At 35.4% G+C, this 12057-nt stretch overlaps 1 non-coding gene across 1 annotated transcript; it reads left to right on the forward strand.

Annotated features, from left to right (window-relative positions):
- The first annotated feature begins 646 nt into the window (after window positions 1–646).
- Window positions 647–753, forward strand: LOC118492653. Its single transcript, XR_004894656.1, has one exon. It is a non-coding gene; the product is annotated as a small nucleolar RNA R71 (small nucleolar RNA).
- Window positions 754–12057: the final 11304 nt, after the last annotated feature.

Below are 12057 nucleotides of genomic sequence, written 5' to 3' on the forward strand. Positions count from 1 at the left end.
TCTAAAATTTGATTCCAGTTGTTGAAACCGATCCGAGTTTTTCTTTTCAGTGTCGGAGATGAGGCGAGATATAGTATCTTCAAGCCTTTCTCGTCCACCTTGTTGTTGAGGGAAATTTTGTGACTCATTTCTTGGTTGTTGAAAGTTTGTTCGTTGATTTAGACTTTGTTGGTTACTACTATTGCCGGGTTCTCTCCAACCAAGGTTAGGGTGGTTACGCCATCCTTGGTTGTAGGTACCCGTTGGGGGACCCGACGGCCTAGGTCTATTATCAATGTAGGTTATCAACTCTGTTTGATCATCTGTTTCTTTCATACAACTCCAATTTTCATGTGGCCCACCAAACCCTTCGCAAGCCATTACCGAGACCGTTTTTGTCATTTCTAACTTTTTAATTTTTGAAGAAAGGGCCTCGATTTGGGCTTGTAAAGAAGTGCTTTCATCAACCTTATGGGCGCCCGGGGCACTAGATTTATTGCCTCGGGGAGTGTGCCACTGAAAATTGGTTTGAGCAATTTCCTCGATTTGATTGTATATTTCATGTGGGCGGCGATTACCTAAAAGTCCCCCGGAGCTAGAGTCAAGTGTTTGTCTCGTGTGTGGCAACAACCCATTATAGAAAGTGGACACTTGTTGCCATACCGCAAGACCGTGATGGGGACACTTGCGCAACAGCTCCTTGAACCTTTCCCAAGTTTCACATAAGGATTCCCCATCCTCTTGTGAATATGTATTAATTTCAGTCATTAATTTAGCCGTTTTAGCGGGAGGGAAATACTTATATAGAAATTTTTGGGCTAGTTCATCCCAGGTGTTTACCGAACCAACTGGGAGGGCGTTGAGCCAAGCTTTTGCTAGGTCTTTTAGTGAAAATGGAAACATTCAGAGGTGGATGGTGTCATTTGATGCTCCATTGATCCGAAAGTTATCACATATTTCTAAGAAATTAGTAATATGTAGATGGGGATCCTCATCCGCAAGCCCATGAAAGGTTGCGGAGTTTTGAAGCATTTGTATCAAATGTGGCCGAAGTTCGAAGTTGTTGGCTTCGACATTCGGTGCATTGATAGCGGCGCCGAGATTACCTACGGTGGGTCGTAGGTAATCCATGAGGGTACGTTGGTCCGCCATTGGAAGTGGGTCCCCTGAAACCTTCTCTTGGTTTTTAGCTTTAAGTCTTTTTCTGAGAAAGCGTTCGGGTTCTTCTAGAGGTTCTTTTATGTCTTTATTAGAACTGGAGCTCATACACTACGTAGAAGATTCAGATGTGGCGTCTGGTTCCAAATCCTGCAATAAAAACAGAAAAGAATGTTGGTCAGAAAGTTCACCACGGCCCCGTGCTCACCGAACACGGCCCGTGGTCGGAGATACAGCGATTGTTTTTCGGATCCCTGTTACTGGAAAGTTGGACACGGCCCCTTGTTGCACCGACACGGGCCCGTGCTCAGCCCTCTGTAACTCAGAAAATAAAAACTGCCAGTGATACTGCTGGGCACGGCCCGTGTCCGACCAGGCACGACCCGTGCTGAGTTCTGCAGAAGCTGAAAATTAAGAAAATCCTAAAGAAAATAAAAAGAAAATGGAAAAATGATTAGGCCGTTGATTCCTAACTTTCTTAAAATCCTTAACGACGCCAAAAACTTGATGTGCGTTAGGTGTAATATAATTTAGGTATATATTTTAAGCCCTTTTTACACTTTTTAGCCAAGTTTTAAATTTATAAAACACGATATTTACTAACACTAAACACACATATGGGCAAGTGCACCCATCGTGGACGTAGTATAGTGTTGGTAAGATACCGAGGTCGTCCGAGGACATAAGAGCTTTTAGTACCGGTTTATCCTCAACGTCTAACCAAATCAAAATGTTAGAAAAAAAGTTTTAAACTAAGAAAATAAAACTAACTAAAATGCTGAAAAATAAAATAAAAATAAAACAGACAGAGAAGATGAATCACTTGGATCCGACTCGTGTGTAATGTAACCTTTGATTATTTTCGCACTTTTGTACTTCTTTAAGAGATTATCTTAGTTATTGTAGTAGGCCCCTCTTTTGAAGGCGACGTTACCCTCAACCCAATAGTTTGAGTCAGCAAGGATACAATCCTAAAGGGTCGGATTATTGAAAGATAATTAATTAAGTTATTAATGCATAATGTGGTAGGCCCCTCTTTTGAAGGCGACGTTACCCTCAGCTAAGTAGTCTGAGTCAGCAGGGATACAGTCCTAAGTAGCTGGGTTAAAGTTTTAATAGTAGTTTAACTTATGAGGGGATCAAATTGGACCCCCGCCATCCAATACCTCTGGGCATTGAAGGAGGACCTACTAAATTTGACCCAGGTCCTTTGCAGGATCTATACACTGAACAATGGCAAGACTATTACCAAACCGTTCCCTTAACCCCCGACCAGGTAGCCAACATACCTCCATATAGACCGTGGAGATATGAATGGTGAAAATCTTTTATTTTATATAGATAGTAAAATAATGCCAAGACACCACGGACAAACGATAAGGAAGAATCACCTTCAACATAAGAAACTAGTAATTAAAGTCATTAATACAAAACCAATTAAAAAGTGCAACAGATTAAAAATAAAAAGTATTACACTAAACACTTGTCTTCACCAAGTGATGTAAGAGACTTAGGCAAACATGGCCTTTGATTGTCAAGAACTCTTAGGATCAATCTTGGATCCCGAGACGACTCACACACTCTATGATGGACAATGGATGATGGTGGTGGATGATGGTGTTATGGTGATGGTGGGTGGTGGGTGAAGTGTGAGAGAGGTGGTGTGCCAAGGGATCAGTTGCAAGAGCTCCAAACACTCCTATTTATAGGCTGAACAGAAGCTCGGGCACGGCCCCGTGTCCGCTGGGCACGGCCCTGTGTCCATCTGACTCTTTCTCTTCATTAATTGTAATTCGCAATTACAATAAATGCGCCTGCAGGAAGTTGACCACGCCCCCGTGTCCGCTAGGCACGGCCCTGTGGTGGGCAACAGAAGCTTCTATGAGTTTGTCTTTTCTGCTGGCACTTGGGCACGGCCCCGTGGTGGGCAACAGAAGCATATCAGAGGCCTTCATGATTGTGTTTGTTTGTAATACTTTGAACAATAAATGAATGTAAAACAGAAATCTAATGCAGCGGAATTGAAAACAAACTTTGTAAACACAATCAAAGGGAAATAGTTTTCAGTAAACACATGTTTCTCATTAGTCGAAAGATTTACAATATAGAAATGATTATAGATATGCTTACAAATTAAAACTCCCCCTCAGCATGATGCTCACTAGTTGATTGCACAAGATGAAAGGATTGGAGGAGATAAACTCACTCAGTCAACCAAATGTAACAGTACAGAGTACTGCTCCATTTATAGGTAAACCAAACCCCTGAAGCATCTAAGTTGACGTCACCATGAAAGTGACATTTAACAACCTAACAACCTTTAACCACTGTTATTATACAAACACTGTTATCCTAACCACTGATTCTATATAACACAAGTGATAAACTAAACTACTGCTTTTTCCTTCCATTGTTGCATGCTAATCACTGATGACCATCAGTGCTTTCCTCAAAAGTTGATCAGTCCTTGAGTGCGCAATTCGTTAATCATCAGCAGTACTTAGACAGCATCAGTAGATTGAACTAGCAATGTTTAATCTTTAGCAGTCTTTAGGGCTTCATCAGCAGTTTGAAGGACAACAGTTGTTGTATACGGACAGTGGATAGAGGACATCAGATGTTATAAACACTTTCAAGGGGAAAGCCTAGTGTGAACTACTGCTTATGATGAATCCACTGTTGTGAACCAGTTTTGGCTTTAATTATCTGTTCCTCTGATAGGGTTCAATCCCAACATTAGGCCATGTCTTATGGATAATTATTATTTTAGTTTAATATTTTCTAATTAATTATAGATAACTCTCCTACTAAATATTATTTAGTTTAATATCTTATGGATAGTTATTATTTAGTTTAATCTCTTCTAATTAATTATAGATAACTCTCCTACTAAATATTATTTTGTTTAATTTTTTCCACTTAACTGTAGATAATTATATTTAGTTTAAATTTAATGTATATTTCCCATTTATAATATTAATATTTCTTTATATATAAAATTAGATTTATTACGAGTTTTTTTTAAATATAATTTATATTTTATCACTCAAATGGTTGCTTATTTACTTCTTGCATAAAGTGTTTGACCATTGTATCTTCTTTTCAATAATCATCTCCGTAATCACATATCTATCGTGTACCGAGTATATCCATTAGATTTTTTAAATATAATTTTCTTATTATTTGGTATATAAAATCATATTTATTCAAGTCGTATAATACACGAGAATTTTTAAAGATATAACTTTTTTATTATTTGGTAAACAATATTACATTTATTCAACCCGTGTAATACACGTGATTTTAAAGATATAACTTTTGAATTATTTGGTATATAAAATTATATTTATGCAACCCGTACAATATGGTTCTTATAGATATAACTTTTTATTATTTAATATATAAAATTACTTTTATTTAGCGCGTGACATAAAGGAGGTTTTTAAAGATACATTGTTTTATTATTTAGTATATAAAATCTATTTATTCAACCCGTGTAATACACGGGGTTATATCCTAGTATAATATAAATAAATATATAATAATACTTAGATAGCATGTTTAATAAAGGCAAATTGGAAAATAATAATCTCACCTTTCTCAAATTGGCCAATAATAATCTCAAGTCACGAATTAGCCGCCAATAATCCGACCTTGTCCATTTTTTTGTAAAATACTCCTGTCACACCCCAACCAATGGCGGAAACATCGGGATGAGACGAAGTGTGAAGATTGCAAGAGACTTCATAACGCTATTTGTGACAATATTTAATAAACCGGTTTCATTTCATAAGTAAATTGTCAACAATACAAGAAATACAAATAACAACAAGTTCAAAGGAAATACATAACAACATAATCAAAATTGATACAACATGTTAAACCTAAACGTCTATATGTGTATCTAGGCATCAACGCTACTTCTTTTCATAGCATCATCATCCTCAACCTGTAACATGTTTAAAATAAAGTTCAATGCAAAAGCAAAGGCGAGTATACGAGTTTGGTACATACATAGCATAAGATAAAAGTGTGAACAATTCCTCGTAGCAAGCATATGATTCAAGATAAACATTAAATATGGCATGTGTCTAACATATCAAACCAAGAAAACGCAATATGCTCAAGACATAACCTCAAGTTTACGGGCGGGTCGTTAATCCTATAGCGCTACATATGTCAAGGTTTGGCTCGTACGAAGTTAATGATAAGTTCAACACATAAGAATAACCCAAGTTTAAAGTATCAAGTCATCACGTATACAAGCATGTTATAGGAGCGTTCATGTGTTTAACAAAGTGTTCATGTGTAAGTTTTTCAATAGGTAAACATGTTACACCCCAAAAGTGGTAAAAGTAAAAAGGGAAAAAATGCGAGTATACTCACAAATTTGCATATGCTTTCCGATTATCCAATGTGACGAAGTTGATGAGGTTAGAAGGTTGAATATGTTCGTTTAGGAATTTAGGAAGTTAAAACACAAGAATATATGTATTCGAAAGTAATCATCATTTGACATCAAGTACTTGTTCTTGACACTATGAAACCTCAAGGGTGAATGTTTTCATGAGTAGTATACTCATTAGAATCGTAACAAGTCTTATGTCTTGGATGATGTATTCTAATACTTTGACGAATGAACACAAGTCCACCATCAAGGGTTCGAATAGTAAATATATGTATAAGTATTATATGTATTATGTAGTCCAATAATCAAGCATGAGGTAGAAGATAAATCTTCATTTAGGTACCTCTATTGTGTCATAGAATTCATGTAGGAGGTAGGAAGATAAATCTTCCATTTAGGTACCTCTTGTGTTTCACCAATGCACGAGTTGTCATAGACAACAAGGATGGTCATGAATACATACGTTAAGGAATAGAAATACATACTATCTAACTAGGGAAATCATCAAGCGATGTGTGGATTGAAGGTAGGATAGCCCAAGCTATCCAAATAATCACACAATTTCAAGCTTTAGGCTTGTTCATCACTTGTGGGTTAAACCCTTGAATAAAAACAGAAAATATGTGAGGTTTACACCTCTAATTTAACATTTCTCAGCCTTGTTTTTAAGCCCAACTAACCATTCATTTGATTATGAGCATTAGGCCATAGGTTTGAGATGAGATTAACTCAAGTTTACTAAGTTTAACAAAGTTTAGATAAAAACAGAAACGAACAGCCCACTTTGGAGCCTATTTGGGGACATTCCAGACCTTGGTTTTCCATAGAAAACCTGTGGAATTGTTCCTTAGGTCAATCCAAACAAGTAGGAAGAAGAATCGACGAAAACGGACAAGAAATGAAGAAGTTATGCTTGTTTTAAGAACTTGTGTTGAATCTGTCCAAGACTCCGAATTTGCAGCTGATTGAGGGTGTTTGAGAGTGATTTTGAGGTGTTTGAAAAGTGTATGAAGCTTGGAAGAGGTGTGGTATTTATAGGGAAGAGTTTAGGTAGTTGGTGGTTATGTATTTAATGTTATAAGTGAGTTTAAAACTCAAAAACAAGCAAAAATCGCGCTAAAATGGAGCTGAAACCAAGCTGTTTGCGCTGATCAGGCATCTGAGAGAGAGTTGTTAAATGATTTAAAAGCTGGGTTAGTTCACTGAAAAGGCTGTAGCTCAGTTGGTTGGGCGCGCAGCTGCTGGATCTGGTGACACGGGTTCGAATCCCGCGGGCAGCAGTTTTGTTTATTTATTTTTTTTCTTTTCCATTCTTAATTTCTATACTTTCAGTAATTACCCAAATGGCCCCTGTAAGTTTAAAGTTTCAAAAATTGACTCTAACACCCTTTGACTTTAATTAAAACTCAAGTTATGTTATTTTTAAAGGAACTAACTTTTTTTGTTTAAACTAACTAGGTTATTTTGTATTTACTAACTTCAAAAATTAACAAGACTAACTAGTTTAAAAAATAAAATTTTTAATTATTAATTAATTTATTTAAATAAATTAAACCATGAATAAATAACCATTTTTATAACGACTGAAATAAAATAAAAAAATAAAGATTTTTCGACAATTATAACGAATACGAGAATACAAAGTTTTCCAAAAATAGGAATACGAACAACGTTTTTTTTTTTTTTAATATAGAAAGTATGAAAACGCAGGGCGTTACAGTCTCCCCTCCTTTAGGAAATTTCGTCCCGAAATTTAATCCAGAGGAAGACTTGAAAGAGTTTTGGCAAAAGATGATTTTTTTTTTTTAAAATTGAAATTATGAAATTTTAAAATATTATGAAAAGTGCGAACTTTGAAGAACGAGAAAAAAAAATAGGTTCGTAAAGGGATCTTTATATATAGAATGGGTTGAAATCAATAAAAGTGAGGTAGCTTGCGTAGGAAGTTTTAAGGATAGTAAAAATCACACATTACAAAATTGTTTATTGAAAGGGACAAGAAGGTTTGGTACTTTAAATAAAGTGATAACGGCCTACTAAGTATGTTGCACAAGAATAAAGAATAGAAAATCGGTTCTAAAGGTAATAAGATAAGTTAGGATTCGAATGTTTAAACAAGCTTGATTGTGAACGAGGTTCGTATGAAAGAAAGGATAATGGAGAATAATAGGAGTATGGGGCGTACGATTGACTCTTAATGAAGGCAAGTATAAGAATAGCGTAAGTGTTAGATGGATGAAAAGTAGTGTGTTAAGAATGAAGTCTCATCGTGGATAATCGGATATAATGCGTTTGTGAGTTGTTTAAAGTTTGTATTAGGTCAAAAGGTCTGCGAAACACTGAATTTCTCATGGCACGTTTTACGAAAGTTTGGTAACATGGTGAAAACACTTATATATAGGAAGTACCAGTGGCGTATCCACCATGTTTTGACCATGTTATGTCCGTCTCGTTATTCGGTGTCATGTTACATTCCGTGTCTTACCATACATAGTAGTACACTCTATGGTTCTCATACGCCTATCACTATAATCCCGTGTGCACCCGTGATTATATTGATCATCGTATGGTCCGCATAGCTTGTACTAGTTATGTATGAATTAGGGTATACATAAAAAAAAAATTTAGAATGTGTACGTACAAGAATGTAGTATGTAAGCAAATCCATGCTTAAGTATGTGTGGGACCCACGCAAGCGAATCCCTCGGGTTACGCTCGCGTATAGGTACGAATGTATGAATCATGAAAGTATGAGCATAAACAAAAAAAAAAACGTGTAAGTAGTATGTGTACAAGCAGAAGTGTAAAACGTATAAGTAGTATGTGTATAAGCATAAGCATAATACGTATGAATATAAGCGTAGGTACGAAAACTAAATATCGCGTATATAGTGTTTGTTGGGTCATCACGGATTTAAGTGTATAAAGGCGTTCAAAAGGTCGAGCATGTAAATACGAATGATATAAATGATGTTATCGCGAGGTAACGACCAAAATGTGTACGATGATATGCATGTATAGTTGTTTAAATGAAACATTGAGTTTATCGAATCAAAATTAGGTTGACCTTGATTGGAAGGGTAGAATATAGCTGTGTATGTAAGAGGATATAAAGTATTAATTGGTTAGGCATAATGTATTTTTGTAATGATTGAAATGCTACTTTTGTAAAAAAATTCATGTAAGTCAAAGATTGTCGGCTCCCATGAAGACTTCTTGCCCGCGTGTTTTGTAAATTGGTGTAGGAAAAAGGTTTTTGTTTAAAAAGTAGGTTCGTTTCATCAAATAAGAAATTATGAATTTAGGAGGTCCTTGTGAAAACTAGGATCCTTAGAAGAGATTTTTTTTTTTGCAAAAGGACTTAGTAATGTAAAAAAAATAACAAATGATTTGTTGATGTTGAAAAGGGTATTTGGTAAAACAATCATATAACTTCTATAAAATCTTATAAGTATTTGGGAAAGGTTGGTTGGATTTTGATTAAAAGTAGAAGGTGGGCATGTTTTAGTGATTAAGTTGAATATGAAGTTCATGGGCAAGAGTTTCATTGAACCGCTTAAATTGATGGTTAGCATTTCGTAAGGTTTTGAAGTTCGGGTAATAAAACGTTTTAAGACATGATTATGAATTTCGCGTGTATGAGTTGAGTGAAAATAGATTGTAGAATAAGGAGTACGTTTGATAAAACAATGTATTTTGAAATCGGTATGAGTGGGTATTTTTGAATAACATTAAACAATTTGGGTATAAAGTATGATCGAGTTTGCTTAATAAGATATTTTGAAGAGACGTTTTGGAAACGATCACCTAGGTAAAGGAATCACCCCTAACTCGTTGGTGAGGTCGTTTTTGAGAAAAGGGGAGTGAAGTTAATCGTCAAGGTAAGGAAATCACTCCTATCTCGATGATATGTCTCCACTTGTCGTTACAAGGATTATGAATTTAAATTATATGAAATCATGCATATGTATAAATGTATGGAAGAGATTCAATATGTTGTGTGTGTAAAAAGAGAATATCAAAGGTAAATTCAAATTTGAAAGATCGTATCGTATAAAATGAATAATAGAAACGCATGTTTAACCAAAGTTTGGAGTGTTCCAAAACGGAACTTTGACTAACCAAAGTGGTCGAAAAATCTTTTGAATTTGAGGAGCATGCTTTGGCCTAATAGGTAAGATACTCTCGCCGACAAGTCGGTTAACGGTATTTACCCTTCCGGTTACTACATGTCCCAAATCAATCGAAATTTCGAGACTTGGCGGGATAAAAAAAAATATCAAGGAGTGGAACTAGTCGCCAAGGTGCGGGTTTCACCCCTAACTTGACGGTTTCGTATCCTAAGTGTGGTTGGTACTTGTCGGGTCGAAATTTAGTTTCGACATGTTGACAAGGGTCCACTAGAATTTAAAATTTGAGATTTACCATTAAGATGTGGATTTCACTCCTAGCTTAATGGCGATATCTCGTGTAAAAAGAAGAATATATAGATTGAGCGTCGTTCACCAAATTGTGGGTTTCACGCCTATTTTGGTGAATTCGTCCCATTTGTATAATGTGAGGGTTTACGGATTTAGAATAGTCAAGTAAGATGCATGAGGAAAAGTGTACGTCAAAAGAATACATAAACAAGTATAAACATATAAGAAAGCATATCAACAATGGTACATAAAGAATAAAGAATGAAACAATAAAACAAGTATTAATACATAGAGAAATAGGTCAAGAATAATACGTAAAGGATCGAACAACGAAACAAGTATTAACACATAAAAAGACAAGCATTAATGCATAAGAATAACATGTCGAATATTACCCACGAATGACATACATGTTTAGAAGAGCATAAATAAGAAACAAATAAAGTATCATGTAGTAGTTCAAGCAAAACATACGAATAAGGCTCTAAAACTATAGACTAGGTAAAAGCATTCCTACTTTTCCTAATTCCCTATAGTTATGGCTCTGATACCAATCTGTCACACCCCAACCAATGGCGGAAACATCGGGATGAGACGAAGTGTGAAGATTGCAAGAGACTTCATAACGCTATTTGTGACAATATTTAATAAACCGGTTTCATTTCATAAGTAAATTGTCAACAATACAAGAAATACAAATAACAACAAGTTCAAAGGAAATACATAACAACATAATCAAAATTGATACAACATGTTAAACCTAAACGTCTATATGTGTATCTAGGCATCAACGCTACTTCTTTTCATAGCATCATCATCCTCAACCTGTAACATGTTTAAAATAAAGTTCAATGCAAAAGCAAAGGCGAGTATACGAGTTTGGTACATACATAGCATAAGATAAAAGTGTGAACAATTCCTCGTAGCAAGCATATGATTCAAGATAAACATTAAATATGGCATGTGTCTAACATATCAAACCAAGAAAACGCAATATGCTCAAGACATAACCTCAAGTTTACGGGCGGGTCGTTAATCCTATAGCGCTACATATGTCAAGGTTTGGCTCGTACGAAGTTAATGATAAGTTCAACACATAAGAATAACCCAAGTTTAAAGTATCAAGTCATCACGTATACAAGCATGTTATAGGAACGTTCATGTGTTTAACAAAGTGTTCATGTGTAAGTTTTTCAATAGGTAAACATGTTACACCCCAAAAGTGGTAAAAGTAAAAAGGGGAAAAATGCGAGTATACTCACAAATTTGCATATGCTTTCCGATTATCCAATGTGACGAAGTTGATGAGGTTAGAAGGTTGAATATGTTCGTTTAGGAATTTAGGAAGTTAAAACACAAGAATATATGTATTCGAAAGTAATCATCATTTGACATCAAGTACTTGTTCTTGACACTATGAAACCTCAAGGGTGAATGTTTTCATGAGTAGTATACTCATTAGAATCGTAACAAGTCTTATGTCTTGGATGATGTATTCTAATACTTTGACGAATGAACACAAGTCCACCATCAAGGGTTCGAATAGTAAATATATGTATAAGTATTATATGTATTATGTAGTCCAATAATCAAGCATGAGGTAGAAGATAAATCTTCATTTAGGTACCTCTATTGTGTCATAGAATTCATGTAGGAGGTAGGAAGATAAATCTTCCATTTAGGTACCTCTTGTGTTTCACCAATGCACGAGTTGTCATAGACAACAAGGATGGTCATGAATACATACGTTAAGGAATAGAAATACATACTATCTAACTAGGGAAATCATCAAGCGATGTGTGGATTGAAGGTAGGATAGCCCAAGCTATCCAAATAATCACACAATTTCAAGCTTTAGGCTTGTTCATCACTTGTGGGTTAAACCCTTGAATAAAAACAGAAAATATGTGAGGTTTACACCTCTAATTTAACATTTCTCAGCCTTGTTTTTAAGCCCAACTAACCATTCATTTGATTATGAGCATTAGGCCATAGGTTTGAGATGAGATTAACTCAAGTTTACTAAGTTTAACAAAGTTTAGATAAAAACAGAAACGAACAGCCCACTTTGGAGCCTATTTGGGGACATTC

Source organism: Helianthus annuus, chromosome 5 (assembly GCF_002127325.2).
Source record: "Helianthus annuus cultivar XRQ/B chromosome 5, HanXRQr2.0-SUNRISE, whole genome shotgun sequence".
NCBI lineage: Eukaryota > Viridiplantae > Streptophyta > Magnoliopsida > Asterales > Asteraceae > Helianthus > Helianthus annuus.